The sequence below is a fragment of the Pseudopipra pipra genome, chromosome 1 (assembly GCF_036250125.1).
Source record: "Pseudopipra pipra isolate bDixPip1 chromosome 1, bDixPip1.hap1, whole genome shotgun sequence".
Taxonomy (NCBI): Eukaryota; Metazoa; Chordata; class Aves; order Passeriformes; family Pipridae; genus Pseudopipra; species Pseudopipra pipra.
Window position 1 is genome coordinate 32,940,975 of NC_087549.1, and position 17,028 is coordinate 32,958,002.

The 17,028-nt window shown below is 39.0% G+C and overlaps 1 long non-coding RNA gene across 3 annotated transcripts in view; it reads left to right on the forward strand.

The window, feature by feature from the left end:
- The first annotated feature begins 308 nt into the window (after positions 1 to 308).
- Positions 309 to 17,028, forward strand: part of LOC135416786 (uncharacterized) — a 47,187-nt gene continuing 30,467 nt past the window's right edge. For all 3 annotated transcript variants that reach the window (XR_010431771.1, XR_010431793.1, XR_010431784.1), the window contains exon 1: positions 309 to 453. This is a non-coding gene — a long non-coding RNA (uncharacterized LOC135416786). The remainder of the gene's footprint in view (positions 454 to 17,028) is intronic.

A 17,028-nucleotide genomic window follows, 5' to 3' on the forward strand; every position in this document is an offset into this window, starting at 1 on the left:
CCAACTGTGCTAAAAAAAAGTAATACTGGAAATGGTGCCATCTTCTCAACTGCTATATGTGGCAGGCCCCAAGGTGCAGGGGACTCACAAGAGATTCCTTTGGGATAACTAAAAGGAAAGCAAACTTCACTGCAAATTCACTCAAAACATTCAAAACTATCATAATCCATGGGAGGAAGTGACTTGGGAAAGGTATATTTTCTGTCCAAGAAGCCAGCTATCAGGCCAGATGACTGAACGTTATATGTCAGAGTTACATAATAAAGGAATCATTAAATGTGAACGGTTAAGCTAAGCTAACAGTCAAGCTAAGCCATACTTAGCAGCCCTGCAATTCTTTCCTTTTAATGGCCTTTACCTGCCAAACATAGCAAAGACAACAAAGAGAAAGTAACAGTACCATCAACTGTAGGCAGTGTTACCTGGGGCCTGGAGCATGAAGTAGCTGTGGAGGTAAAGATTCAAAGAGTGAATGATATTGCATCTTTGTTGTCTTTTCATGTGTCAGGTGCTTTCCTGGCAGAAAATATAGAGAAGTACAAGAAGCAAGGGTTAGTCTTTTCTAAGGGCGTCTGGGGATGCCCGTGTGCTGTCACAGCCTTCCCTGTTTCACAGTTACAAATGGCCTGCTACAGCACAAAGTATTTTAAGACCTGTTTGATTACTTTTCCACAAAATGCCAACACTGTCAAGGACTAAGAAAGCCCTGTACCCAGGGTTTAGCTTTTTATTTTTATTTGCAACGTATTCAGTGGCAGCCATTCTGGTTTAAAATGAAAAAGAGATTTGTCCTGGAAGGGAAACCATTTATCCTCACATGGCACAGGTTTCACAATGTGTGGAATGTCATCGTCCATGTACTGTCCAACTTTCTTCACCTTCTCTGTGATGATGAAGGTCCTGCCAGCTTGCCCTGAATAAGTCAGGGACCATAATGAGGTTTCCAGAGGCATGGCTGGAGCTTATAGCTCTTTCCAGACACTTCTGAAGATATTTTAAGGGCAATCTAGACACATATATATTTGTCATGAGCTCCTGTGCAGACTTGAAGATGAAAGATACAATTTAAAAGGTCAGTATTGGAAAGTAGATATATAGACTGTAAATAAGTACTTGAGAGGCCTCTGCAAATTTTTCTTTGTGTTCATAGAATCACAGAATGGTTTGAGTTGGAAGGGACCTTAACAATCACCTAGTTCCAACTCTGCTGCCATGGGCAGGGGCACCTTCCACTAGATCAGATTCTGTACTCTTGCGAATGGTCCTGTATAGGGCTAAGAGTTGGACTCAATGATCCTTTGGGGCCCTTCCAACTGAACATATTCTGTGATTCTGTGATTCAGGTTGCTCAAAGCCTCATTCAGCCTGGCCTTGGCCACTTCCAGGAATGGAACACCCCCAACTTCTCTGTTTCCTACTTGATGTGATATGCACTGAAGACTTGCCTCGTCTCCTATCTGGCTATGAGAACTATGAGAATGCTCAGTGTTTTTCACTGGTGAATGAGATGTTTGAGGTAATGCTTGAATCAAAGTGTAGGACTCTGGCTGCCCTGTATTGCACATTGCTAACAGTACTGAGAAGTATTATTTTACAGGAGAGACTCAGAAAACAAAAAATTAACTCATAAAAAGGACAAAAGGGCAAAACCAGGCCAAAACCCAAGTGACAGCACTTAGCATGATTCTTCAGGGAAGGAGGCATTCTAACAAATAATATATTCTCAATAAGTAGCAGGTATTCAAATTATGCAGTTCTGGATTTCAGTATGTATCGGACAGGCAGCAGGAGGGAAGAATGTCCACTGCAGGAAAACATCATCTTTCCTGAGGTCCTGTGGTGGTGTAGCTAGCAGGAGCCTAAAGCTCTGCTCTTTCCAACCCTTGAGCTCTGACAAAAATGAGGGTAGAGCAGTTTCTGTACTTTTCAGAGCACGTATCTTGCATTTCTTTCAAACCTTTCTTTAGTCAGTATTGATGGTTTATGCTGTTCCTCCTTGCTCTAAGTTAAAAAGCGAGCTATATCTGATCTTCAGTGATTTCCACTGTCATTTATGTACATTTATAGATTTAATGTACACAGCAACTGCCTTACAGGATGTGTTAATGGAGACTCAGCTGTCTTCTTACACTATTTCTCTTCAGGCTAGTTAATAAAGTCATGCCCTGGAGGCTTAGGATAGTAACTCTGCTTCTCTTTGTCCAGAATCCCTTACGTTCCTTCTTCAATGGCATTTAACTGCATTGTATTTTAAATGAAGGTCCCTGTTCTGTTTCTTTCCTCCAAGTCTGTAAGTTTGATCAGTAGCCCCTTATGACAATTTATTTTGCATACATGCTGTTTGGTTCACAGCACCTCCGACAGGGACTCTTATTGCACCTTCACAATGCACCAGTAGGTTGCTCACTGCATCCCACATGATGATTCTTACCACATGGCAGGGAAAGTTCCATTCCCACTGCAGGCTGGGCTGCCTTGGTCTCCTGCCCGCACGTTTTGTGCTGGGTCAGGCTGAGTATGATCACAGCAATTGTCAGTAATCACAACTCATAGCTGTGGCACGCTTCTTCAGGAAAAACTGCTCCTGGGTATGTTATGGAGGAAGATCACAGTGAGCACATACTGCTTGACATCTCTTCCTGCTTTGATCTCTGCTGCCAGGAAGAGAGCAAATGGGAGGTGAGTAACATGTGGGCCGTGCCTCTACAGGTAAAGTGGTGATAGATATGTCACTGCCAGTGTTTTTCCAGTTCCTACCAAAGAAATCAGATAATTTGGTTGGTTTAGGAATTATGAATATACTTTTACAGAATACTTTCTTCTCTTTGCCCTACCTTAGCTTCCCTATTTTTCCCCTGAATTTTTTGCTCTGTGGACAGAAGATGGACTTTTTTGTGCCCCATCAAATAATTGAGACTCAATAAGATGTTGTTCTTGACTGTTCCAGACTCAAGTCATGTGGGAGTCTAGGTGGGATTTACTTTCTTTGTACAGTTCAATACTGTAGGTGAACTGAGATATTTCAGCATACTTGACAGCGGGCACTTGCTGGCCTTGAGCTGCCTGCAGAGACTGGCAACTAGAACTAGAGGTTATGGCAGGTTTTCTAAATTGAAGAGTCTCAAATCATCCACCCTGCCCATGCAGGCTACAAAATGGCTCCAGTTGCTAACAGCTCGCAATATGGTTTAATCCTAAAGTAAAAGAAAGGAAAGAGCTTAGGCCTGGCACCAACACTGCGGGATGACTGTTTTCATTTCAAGCACATTCAGAAAACAGGATTTAGTGAATCCTAAAACATTATCCATGAATTAGCTGCAGGAAATTCAGCTCAAATATGCCTCTAAACAACTTTATTTGACTTAATTCAAATATCTTAAAAAAAAAAAAAAAAAACAAAAACCACATATAAATGTATCACAGCTTCTAGTACTGTACTAACTGTTTGTACCACTTTTTACTTGCAATCAAGGTAGAGACTGAAATTCTTGTGGTGGATCCTCATGTTCTTAATCGTCACATTCTGAATGAAACTCCATGAGGGTTGTCGCTTTTCCATCACATACCTGCTTAGTTGCAACTATACCTTAGATTTTGACTTTTGGTCTCTACCAGACTGTGGAGAGGCATATTAAAAATAGGGAGCACATGGTCTTAGAAAGTTTTGATACAAATTATTCAGCTCAGGTTGCATCCTTTTAAACATCCTCTTAACAGGTTTTTCCTGTATCAGTATTCTTCAGAATTTATTTTCTTTTGAAGAGTATCTTGAGGTCTCAAGAGTTTGCATTAACTATGGTATAAACATCTGTTGGCAGACAAACCCTGGCACAAAAACTTTTTAAGATAACAAGATAGAAAAGATAGCTAAGAAATTAAAAAGGAAGATGTACTATTCAAAAATATAAAAAGATGTGGAACAGAAGAACAGGGAGGTCAGACACCTGTCCAAAACCACCCAGGAAGTGTGTCAGAATCATAAATTAAATCCAGGTGTTCTCCATTCAGATTCAGCAACATGTGAGCAGGCTGACTGCCATAGCATATACCATAGAATGTAAGATTTTACTGGGACAACCTCTTCCAGCACTGAATATTGCTTGTGTCCCAGCTGACACTTTCTGGGAGGTGTGCTCACTTGAAAGTGAATTTTGCATCCTTTCTCCATATATTCCAAAAGAAATCAATTAAGCAAGCTATATTTCAAATGCGAACTTGCTGCTGTTCATGAAACAGCTTAGGCTGTCCTCTCATAGTTTAGGATGTCAACAGGCCCCTTGATTGAAATACAGCCTTGAAATCCACCTCTTTCTTCCAGACTGCAGTATGTATTATTCTTGTAGTTTTTAAAGACAGCTGTGTGAATTAATGAACTGATCTGAGAATCGAGGCTGGCCAAGATCACCATTTAAAAGTCGTGTAGATGACCTCATAAAAACTGCAAAGAATGCTTACAGCTTGCTTGTAAAACAAATCTATTCCTTAATAACTCAAAATGCCCACATAATTCAGTACACATTTTAACCCAAGTGAGTGCTTCATAAGAGAAGACGAAAATTTCCCATGAAAAAGACATTTAACTGGTACAGGCAACTATAAACTTTAATTGATATTTCACAGTATGTACAAGTTTGCTCTCCAGGGAGTGTAGAATATCATTTTTGCACCTGCACTCTAACTGCAGTCTTATAGTATTTCAGCCATTAAACATTTTTCATTAAAGGACTTCATATAGAATTAGTATAATCTGATTTTAACAAAAGCATTCTATATATAGGTTTTTCACACCATATTAATGCAAAACTGTTAGAATTGGAGAAGCTGTATTGTGCAGGCAACCCCCAGGTTTCTATCCACAACCATTCGTAGGGGTGGTCTCTACTCAGAGCACCATATTTGTAAAACATATTTATGGTAATGTACTTGACTGTATCTGAGAAGAAAGATATTTCTAATAAATTAGTGTTTTTTCCATGTAAATTGCTTTATTTTTGTGCTAGATTTCCCCAAAGAAATTGGGGAATCTAGTGAAATAGCAGTTTATGGTACAGCGCAATAGTATCACATTCTTTACAACTTCCATCCTTGGCAGTCATAAAACCTAACAGTAGAAAGGGTGTTTGCATATTGGGCAGCAGAGGGAATATTTTTGGATGGCTATAACTTAGCAAATCTGCAGAAATATTTGTCTTATGGCTTGCATTTAATAGCTGTTATCTAGCTGGCAATCAGAGGTGAACAGCTGTGCAGTTTTAAGATGTATGATTTTAAAACAATGAACTGGAGGCCTTGCTAAATGGTTCAAATTAGATGTGGGTAGTAGCAAACATCACAGGACTTTTCACCTTGTTGGAGACAGAGATTGAAGTTGAAAGTGCTTTACAAACTCAGTGAAGGCAGCACCTCCTTAGTCATTTGTAAGAGACCCTTGAGAATATCTGCAAGTTTCCTTGAAAATATTTTCTGGGATTTTTTGAACCTTTTATGTGCAGTATTTCACTCAGATTGTTCTCACAGTCCCTCACCCCAAAAACACTTTCCCCTGCAGAAGAGCCAAACTTCACAGGCATTACTCACAATACAGTTGACAACGATTTTAATGTTTGAGCAAAGGTCTTAGTTGAAAAATGGAGAAAATAAGGTATGTAAAAACTCGTAGGTATATACATCTTGGTTTCACAAAGCCAGTAAATTAGAAAGTTTCCATCAGACAATCTATGATTTGCACAGGGCTGCAGGGAACTGTGGTTTGCCCATGCCTGTAATGAAAATATGAGACACGGTTTCTGTTTATTAGACATACAGGGAAATACAGTTGTTTTGTATAAAAATAACTCTCTCCATACCCCAGAGACTTGCAGAGGAGATGTATGAAGGTGTGACTGATTGACTTTGTGATAACCAGCTTCAGACCACACACAGGAATCACTTTAGTCGAGGCTTTTTTTTTTGCCCATGACTAACATAAAATGTGGTTGAGGATTCACAACAGTCCAGTAAACAATATGCAAACACTGCAGTAAAAAAGCTTGGGAGGATGGTGCAGCACAATCTCCCACATGAACATTTCTGCCAGCACTTTCTTCAAAGAACACCACCTTGGTCATAATTAGGAAGTGGTTGGACCCACGCTTACAGCACTAATTATATACGGATAATTAAGGTATTCTTCCTTCCATTGTCCTGAAAGAGAAGGTTTTAACTTTCACAACCAGAGAGGCAATGAGTGAGACCTAATTTTACTCTGGATTTAGCATCAGATAAACTGTATAACTCTCAGGTGATCCTCCAAACCACTTTGAGACAAATATCTCTACCACACAGAAAAAAAAGTATGGCAATGGCCCATGGGGTTGCATGACTGAGTGTTAGTTGTGATCTTGTCAATATTTTGTCCCTGGGATTGTCCTACGCATAAGAATACTGAGCAGCCTCCTCCTTCTCCGTGAGTGTCCTCCTTGTGCATGAACCAAGGTTTTATGGTATTTTTACTTATTCTCACAAGCTATTTATCCTTCAGGCACACTTGTACCAGGTCACTTTTTTCACATTATATTTTTAATAATGGATGTCTTTTTTAGTTGAGTTTTAACCTGGTGTGTCAAAAACTGTGATCTTGCTAGGAACATTAATGGTCTCTTCAACATGATAGCTAAGTAGAGCTTAGGAGTCTACTCATCTGCCCTAACTTAGCATTCACAGGGCTAGGCTATGCTTCAAAGAAATCCCAGTACTGTAAACCACCAGTATGATTCCACACTGATCTTATCACTGTCCAGGACCTGCTGGGTTCCTCTGCTTGTGTTTGATAAACTAGCAGAAATATATCCTACTTGTGAGATTTTTTTTCTTATCTTGGCCCATTTTTGCCTTTGCAGGACAAGGTGAGGCTACATTTTCAAAGCTATTCTGAGGCTCATCCAAACGGGATCATGCAGGTAATGTCTGGTGGCAGGGAGAATGCAATCTTGGAAAAAAAGATTTTATGGAGCCTGCTGGGACCCAGGGCAATGCAGCTCATGGGCTGCAGCCAGAGCAAGGTGTAAGGTGCAGCAGCCCACCTCCCTGAGACCCACATCTCAATCTGGCTAAACAGCTGAAGTGGTGACATGATTGATCACAGTTCAGAAGAGGGGATTACTAGGTGACTAAGGCTGGTTGTTGAGTGATGATTATCCCATAATATATTTGAAGATACTGTACCTCTCGGAGAAGGGTGAGGGGAAAAGACAAACAGAACTGAGCCAGGGCAAAAAGCACTTCTGATGTTGGTTTAGGGAAAGTGTTTTGTTCTGTGGGTTTTCAATTCAATAAATCTCACATAAAAGAACAGTTGAATTTATTTTCTGGTGGAGGGCCTGATGTTGTCATTAAAGAGACTAGATGGAACTTGGGACGAAGCATAGCAATAGATCTTCCCTGTTCTCCTCAGTTTGGTGGTGAAAGTCCAACCCTTCAGATGTGTGATCAGACCCACTCACTGTGGAGTTTGCATGTGAGGATTCAAGAGGGTTCTAGTACCTGGGAGACCAGGCAAACAGTCATTTTATAAATATCAATTATAAGGAAAGGAAGTTACTTTCACTGCTCATAAAATTTTCAAACAACAAAAAATATGAATGTTGTCTAGGAGGCAAAGCAAGTCAGGTGAATTTAACTAGCAGCACAGCCAGTCAGAGCCTTTGGGAGATATTAAATTTGGGGAGTTTAATTTTGTTCTGTTTTCTCTTTCCACCGCACAACTGCAGATGAAACTAGTCCCCTAGCACATCACAGAGAAAATAAAATGCGCAAGAAAAATTCTGAAGCTCACCAATATTGATTACCTTTTTGTCAGACAATAGCTACTTCTGGGAATAGCTTAAAGAGTATGTTTTGTGGACAAACTCACTCAAAGTAGCTGCAAAATAACACAATAGCCATGACATCAAAATGGAATGGAGGGTACGAAGCCTTCTGCTGCCTCTGTTACTAGACTGACCTCAGTCTCCTTTGCCCAGGTAGATGATAATAGATGGAAATGACAGATCTCCAAGACTGGGATGGTCTCTCATAACAGGTAGAGCACACATTGGTTCTGACTTCTGCTGGCACATCTCAGCAGTACTGCCACATAATTGGCTATTATAAGTCAGTAAAGGCTTATATGGAGGCTGCTGTGGAAAATCTTAATTCACAGAAGTTGAAGGCTGCTGTGGAAAATCTTAATTCACAGAAGTTGAAGGCTAAACTCCCTTGACTTCAGCGGAGTCAGGATTTTAAATGTAAAATGTGATTTTAAATTGGGTAAAATATTTAAAAAGAAACATACCTTATTTTTAACATAGATTAAATCTTAGATTGTGCTCCAAACCAGACATTAGTGTATGCAAGCCCAACTGGCTCTTGTTGCTGGCATTTAATGTCATAGACAACTATATTATTCTTTGCATGCTATTGTGAAGACAGAGACTAGTATACTATTCTTTTACTGTGTTACTGTCCTGAACTTAATTTGCTGATATTTAGTGGAGCAGCAATAGTATATTACTAATGTAGGATGATCTATCTAATAGAAGAAGGAAAACAAAAAACTATGGAGAAAAAAATGTGTTTATAACAAACTCTCTCTTTTTACTTGGGGCACCTTTTTAATTGCATTTCTTATGCATCTAGAACAACTTTATTATTATGCTGGAAACGGAATTGATTCTGTACTTATTCCCATATTTCAAATGTTAATTTTTCTTGATTATGTGTGAAATGAGTTTATCTATGGAGTAATCAATCAGTTCTGTCCGTTTGTACAGTTCACATCTGTGATGGTAGCCACTTTTATAAATAAGACACAGTAAATTCCATAATCTGTGAAATAATTTTAGCCTAAATGAGCATTTTGTGCCCTTCTTTCATGGAGATTGTTTAAAACAAGGCACACATGTTTCAGTAGTAACTGTACCCTTACTGAGGGAGGGAAGTTTTGCATACTCTCTTAAATCAATCCTTCTTGCATATTTGAATAGGGCTGGGTATAGCAAGCTGAGCAGCTAATTTAAGACCAGCTCTTTCTTTTCTCAGGATCAGGAACTTACATTTTCCCCTTTACCTGACTGTTTTGTTGGTTGTTTTTTTTCCTGGCTTTACCCACAAATTCCTGTAACATTCCTTACAGAAACGCACCTGCTATCTTTTGAAATACAAGTCATTGTTCATTTATAATCCACCCTACCGGGGAGATACATAATTGTATTTGCCATATGTGAAAGCAATTACAATACTTTGTAGAGAAGAAATGCCTTCAAGTGTCTGCTGACTAAGCCTACCCTGAGTTGTGTATTTGGGAGCAAAGCTGTCTTTTCTTTAAAGTAGCTGCTGATTCCTACTAGTGGGCCAATCCTGAGAATTTTAAGTGTGCATACAAACAACCAGGCTTTTTGCCCTCCTAGTTTTCTTGTTACATGTGGTTTTGCCTATACCAAGTTGTTGGCTTTCAGCTAGCATAATTCTAATGATTCCAGGGAGGATATATCAATTTATTTCAGCTACAGATCTGCACTTTTAATACTCAGATTATATTTTCCCCTTAAAAAATGAAAGGTTTTTTTTCTGTCCTTGACTCAAGTCTTATACATCATTCTTAAAAGATGGGCTTCCCATTCCTGGTATGTTTTTGATGAAAGCTACTTGTCCGGCTCTGATCTCATTTTCTCACAGTTTCTTAGTCTGTAGTTACTCATAGGCTTTCCTATAAGTAGCTATATAATTTTAAAATTTCAGCAAAAAAACCTCAAAAAGATCTCTCCTTCCATTAACATTAACATTTGCTCAATTTCTGTCTCAAATTCACAAGGACTATTCACATAGCACTTATCATATTCAGTGTAAGTAAGAGTGAGAGTTTTAGTCCTCTACCCTTCCCTGCTTTTTTGGAAACAAATATTCCATAATAACACTTCTAGGGATCTTTTGCTCAATGCTGTGTAAATCACCTCAATCTCTTTAATAGGATTTTGATCACATAACTTAATACCAGAGAACAGCTCTCCTATGTTAAATATGAGTAGGTCAAGGCTTTATATTTTAATGCATCCTTTATGCTTATTCTGCTCCTCTGCCATAATGATTCAGGGCATTAATATATCATGTTGCCACCTAACCAAGTATACAAGAACAGCTTTGTGGGGTTGATGTTTTGTATTATTCCATGAATCAACTTAAAAGAGGTTGCCACAGACACTGCCAAACTCCCCTAGGATTTAGATTCTCCTGGGCTTTAACCTGCAGAGTGTTGAGGAGCTCAGACATTCAATAGGAACCCACTGTCTACCAGGAGTTAGCAAAATGAGGCTTTTAGTTTATTCCTCTGACAGAGGGGTGTATTAGGTGTGGTACCAAGGGGCTTCAGGTTTCCGTCTAGTATCTCTTCAGTTTTATATTTAGATAAAACAACAATGATGTAAAACTCTTCCCTACTGCCTACAAAGTATTGCAAGAAGGAAATATTACTTACAACATTAATATATATGTTATGGTACATAATAAGGATTAAAGGTATATCAGAAATTTATTGAGTATATTTTTAAGACCTACTACTGATAAAATAGGGCATTCTTACTTCCTAGCAATCTTTATGACAAGCATGCACACTGCTATAGAAAACCTGAGTGTCAGTGTACTTATGTCCTACTCCTAGCTAAAGAAACCCGCATTTTCTAAATCTGAGGCAAGGAATCCTCTGTGGTTCTTTTCAAAAAAGTACATTCTGTAAAGCAAGCAAACTGCATATCCCCAGATGTGCCTCAAGTTACTCAAGGAGGATTAGAATGACGACAATGAAAGACAAAATCACAGAATGGGTAAGGTTGGATGAGAACACTGCAAGTCATCTAGTCCAACCCTCCTGCTTAAGCAAGGTTCCCTACAGCACATTGCTCAGCATTGTGACCAGATGCCTTTTGAATATCTCCAGAGAAGGAGAGGCCCACAACCTCTCTGGGCTACCTGTTCTAGTGCTCAGTCACCCTTAAAGTTCTTCCTCGTGTTCAGGTGAAACTTCCTGTGTTTCAAAAGATGAGTTTTCCATATTGAAAAAGATAGTTTGTTAACTAAAATAATATTGAATCATCATTTCATGAGATGTATAATTGTCTTTGTATAGTTTTCATGACAAATAATTAGAGGTGCACCTGCAAAGGCAGGCAGTTTTCAAAACTGGCTTCCCAAGTTAGTGATGCAGCTTTCCTTTTCTTTTTTTTTCTGCAAATACTAACATCTGTCAAAGATCACAGTGTATTGTGGATCTCACTGTTCATAGGCATGGCACTTAATTTTCCCTTGGGTAAACAAAGCAAATAATGGATAAATACTGTAGGATCAAATGTCTTCAAACTATCAGAGTTGTGACTGCAGGCTTTAATCCACATCAGAAGTGAAAAACAAAAGAGAGCTAAAAATTGTGGCAAAAGATTTTAAATTGTTGTGGAGTTGGCAATGGCACATTAATGCCACTGCCTGTATAATCTCAGAAGGACTTTTTGAGAAGAAGCATTGAAACTGAAGAGCTTGGTTTAAAACATTGAGTTATGCAAATAAATTATTTAATGAGTGTTTGTGTCATGACTAAATTAGAAATATTTTTTTTCCTACATTTTTGTCCTGAGCATAGTACTGCCTTACCCTGACTATAACAATACGCTGGGCTTTGTGCAACAGCTTGGTGCTGTGTTGCAGTTCCAGACAAAGTCTGGCATACAAATGAACTTGTGACACTGCTGCCATTTTAGTGCACAGTTGCTGTCGGATCTGTGGAGCAGATTCCTCAGGGAAACAAACAGCCTCAGTTTATCCTTAGATTTAGGGTCCTAGATTCTCTGGGGATAAATATTCTAAATTAAGTCTGAGGAAACTAACATGCTTGTTTGCGTAACAGTAAATAACTTTTAAACAGGCAGTACTTTCAAGCCTAGTCAGACAATTTCTATATAAAAAGGAGGCTTAAAAAAAAAAAGGCAAACATAATGTTCAGAAATCTATTCTACTCATCCATTGCAAAGTCATTTGTTGTTTTTAGATGTTTATATTGTGAAAGTGGAAAAAATACAAGGAGCAGGGACCTACGTGGACCTACAGAACACTTCATTCAATATGTCTGGAGTCTCCAGTGACTTCCTTCAAAAAGACAAAGAAAAAAAACCTACAAAAATTAGATATTTATTGTATTGTCTTGGTTGGAAAATGTAACTTTTTCAAGTTTCAAAGAAAGTGGCTCCTTTTTTTTAAGAACAATAAAATGTTATTTTAAAGTGAATGCCATTTTTCAAAAATGGTTTTTGCACTGGAATGACGTGCAGTGGTTTGCAAATTAAAAGTTCAGTCTTAGCCATAGGTAATTCTGAGTAATAACTGTGCTGTCTCTGAGAAAATACTGACAGAAGATTAGAAGGGGATAGACATTCCCATACTAGGAGTCACCCTAAGTGTGTGAAATCTGGGCCAGGTAGATATAGTTTCTTTCCTGATCTTGCCCATTTGTTCCACAGGCAGGCACTGTCTGATCCAGCGTGTCGGAAAGGGAATGTTGAGTCTTGCCAAGAGCCTGAATGGGATGCCCTCACTCTTTTATCACACTATGAGGATAAGGACTTGTGCAGTGTGAAGCTTGGACTGTCATTTACAACCTTATGTTTACATGGTCTGAGATAAAACCAAGCCCAAAAGCATAACCCTCTCTGGGAGTGTTCAAGGCCAAGTTGGATGGGACTTTGAGCAACCTGGTCTACCGGAAGATGTGCTTAGATGGTCCCTTCCAACCCAAACCATTCTATGATTCTATAACAGCTCTTCAGGATGCTGAGCCACCTCGATCAGCAGGACAGAGTGAATCTCATCAGACCTTTCTCCTTCTCACACAGTGTCCAAATTTTCTGAATCATTGCTTTGCTCAGTTCTGGCTAGTGGGAGGTCTGAACTCCAATTCAAATAAAATGCATGGTATGAGGCAGGTTTGCTGTTTGTCTTGAATAGTAAGAGACTGCTTCCCACTGACCTGCCAAAGGTCATGGAAGCTGTAAGCTTGGCATAAAGAGTTAACCTGGCTCATTAAAGGCATTTGGGTGCAAGAGGACCCTCCTGAGCGGCTATAAAACATCTCTTAAAAGGACTAAATGAGATGAACTGCTGGGCATTCTCTGAACTAACCTGAGAATTTATCAAGAATGGATTACTGCACCAGGACAGCTGTATAAATGTCCTTGGACAAGGCCAGTAACAGAGCACAAAGGAAATAAATTTAAACTCTACTGTATGCTGCTCCTTCTTACTTTGAAATTTTGATGACAATATGATAATAATTACCTAAGTGACTTTATTATGTTTTGAGATGATTTTATCTAAATCTGAATGTCTGGAGACACTTGACTTCTTTCTATAGTTTACCTCAAGTAAAACCAACAGTTAACAGCATACTTTTTTTAATCTTGGATGTTGTCTTTAGTCAGCATTTCTGACTATCTTGTGAATATGCTTGCTTAGAGGCTGATATTCATGGACTCTAATGGAGAATTTGAGAACAGAAAGTGCTCAAGCTCCACCCCAGTGCTCTGCCTAGCTCAGCTTTTCCCCTAAGTTTAAGCAGGGCTTTGCTGATATGCTCCTCCAGAAAACAGGGGTGAATTTATATCTGCAAAGATGGTCTACTTCTTTTGCAAGAAATAATATGAGGTTAGTGGAGTAGTATGATGTTCTTCCCATTATAATGACATGCAGGATGCCAATACTAAGCTGCAGAGAGTCTCTTCCTTGCATGAAAAACACTTGTAGTGGCAACAGCACAATTAATATGGGACTTCCAGAGTTGCCTAGCTCTGGTATTTCTGTTTTTAGAAAGAAAAGGAAATTTTACCACTGACTTCAGTGAAAGCCTGTATACTTTTGAAAATTATTGTTTTTCATGGCCTCATTTGCTCCATCTAAAATTGTAAAAGAGCTCAGCTGCATGGAGTTCTTTGCACTAAGCAGTCTTTTCCTCCATGCCTATTAAAAGAATAAAGATGTTTTCTCTGGCCAAGAAATTCTTGTCTTTACTTCTGAGCCTTCATATACTTTCAAGGTCAGTTGGGGCTGGCTTGTCTGAGCTCACAAGAAGTCTTTGATTAATTAGCAGAACCCCTTTTCAAGATGTTGCTAATAATTGGTAAGGACAAATTGAATCTTTTTAACAGAAAAATCACTACTGAGCTAAACCGAGAAACATTTACCTTACTTCACTGAAAGATAAATCTATACGCATAAAAAAAGCAAAGAGAGGAGCAGTGCTTATTTATGTTAGCTTACAAATCTAAAAGATCAAAGGACTGACAAATAATTTAAAAATATCTCTTCAGCAATTTGGTTTTGTCTCATATTTATGTTATTTTAGTATTTTAGATTCTGTGAAATATTACAGTAACCCTAATTATGATGCAAATTAAATTTTTACCAGATCCCGATAAAAAGTAAGTAAACTTCTAAACTTCCTGTGTCATGGAGGAATTTTTATTTGATTGTCCAGGTCTATTTCCCACACCAATGTAAATTTTTAAAGTGATGCAGCTATAACTTCTCAAGATCGGTTCATGCTCAGTCCAATTTAAACAGATCTTAAAATTGTTTGTGAAGCTCAAAAATAACTAAACCATTTAGAAGAAAAAAAAATCATAGAAACTAACTGAGCTGAGACCTTTGGTCCAAGCTCTCTCCAGATCTTTTGAAAACCCGTATTTTTAAGAGATTTATATTCTGAGACTCTATAAAATATAACAGCAGTTTTGCAAACTTGATGGATTTGGTATGTAAAGACAAATAATGATTGCATTGAGAAATGTTGACTTCTGCCATCTGAGGTAAGCCTGCTTTCCCTTTGCCTAATACATCAATAGCAGGAACTCTGTGTTAAATATGAATATACGTGATTGTTGACAGAGATAAATTGGAATTTATACAAAATCTGCAGACTGCTTCTCAGCATTACAATGTGGAGACAGCTTGAAAACGAAGTATCTGTGAATCCTTAGGTCTAATGAGCTAGTGTCCTCTAGCAGCATTCCTGGAAATATTGCCATCCAGACAGGGGGCTTCTGCATTTGCATGCCAGCCAGGGAGATAATGACTGGAAGGAATGAGCCCCCAGAAACATCTACCCTTGCAGCAGTAAGAAACTGACCTTGTGGGATATACATTTGTGATGCTACCTGTCAACTACTGCAACTGTGTGAGTCTCAGACTCTCCCTGCCACTTGGAGACGGATAGCAGTCTTCCCAACTTTACTTTCTACCACCATGCCATGCTCTTGCTGGCCCCAACCACAGTGTGCTTGCTTACCCATGCTGAACAGCAATTTACTTCAAGTGGGGTCCTATTTACCACCATGAGCAATGGTTTTAGGAACCTTGTATCCATCCTATGAAAATTATGACCCAATAGCATCAATGAATCAGCACTTCAAGTCCTACAGCTTATTTCTAGACATACTTCTGGGAATGAAGAGGAAAAAAGAGATGTACAAGATAAGCAGTTTATGGGAAAACAGCAATTTTATTAATAACTCAAAATATTTCTTATATGTGCATAGATTCAATGAACTTAAAGGATTTTTTCCAGTCTAAATGGTTCTACAATCCTACACAAGCAAATAAGATTTCTGAAAGCTAGTTTACCCACACTGAATTTACATCCAAAACTTCATTTAAATGATATTTTCCCTGCCTGCACATGTGCTTTTAAAGAGAGGAATCTCCGTTGTCCTACAGTCTTTGTCCCACTTCACAGAAATTGCTGCACAAATTTATTCCAGCAGAAAGCCATTACCCTACTCTGCTGCTTTCCCCCCTTACAGGATGTGATTCAGTTTATAGCTGCAGGATGAATTTAGCAAAGATGAACAGAATGATTTGCACAACAATTCATATCCTATAACACTTATTTTAGTTTTATCTATAGCATGTGAGGGATTTCTCTTTTATATGAATTCCCAATAGCACTCTTCAAGTGGGCTGCCCTCCAGTTTCTACCATCAAAGACCAGAGAGAATACACAACACATTGAAAGCACTAAAGAATTAAGAATGTTGCTCTTTTACTTTCTCTCATATTATTTGTTCACTCCTTTAAGTGTCATGGATTCCTGGAAAATACTCAAAAAGTCTTCTTCCAGAAAGCACCTTATTAATCTTGCTGGTGTTGCACTTTCCTTGCAGCTGTCAAGCCCAGCTTAATTTCTATTCTGGTTGGTATTCCCTTTCTTACAGCATTCTTTCCCTGCTACAAGCCACGCCTGTGCTTGGTGAGTGACTAAAACAGGTACAGGTTTTGCAGAGCTACACAAGAACACATGCAACTCAGCGATGAACTGCTGACAAGAACACAGTGTCATTTCCTCTGCCCCTGAGTGATGCTTTATGGTAAATGTCAGCTATTGTTTCAGTTAATACAGTGTAAGCATGGGGGTGGTTGACACATTTCAGGGTTACTCCATTTTTCACATTATCTTCTCCTTCTGTTATCTTGGGACAGCTTCTTCATTTACCCAGACTGCTGTATAGACTTATTTCTATTTTCTAGTAGTGTAACTGGATAATCAAGATTGGTGTTTCTCATGCCTGGTGTGACTAATTCACTAGCCTAATTTTGTCTTGCTCCTGCTGATGTTGAGGAATCTTTTGGGATCATACTGGGTCATCCACAGCCGTCACTAAGGGTTGCATGAGCATGCTTGCAACCAGCTACCACTACAAATCTTATCTGTCTGTACAGTGGACAGTGTCTGGCCTTTACAGGGAGTACTGCACACTCTCTTCTCTACTTGGTGCTGTCTTCATGATGCCAGAGCAGGAGCAGGTGGGACGGACCCCAAGTTGGGCAGACTCAATAGATATAGCCCAGCCTCCTATTCCTGAGCAGCACCATATAGGCAGCAAAGGGGCCTTTCCTGCCTTACTAGGTGTATTCTGTATTCAGGAGCAGTTATGACCAGTTTCAACAGTACCGCCAGCAGGGAGGCTGCTGCATGTTGCC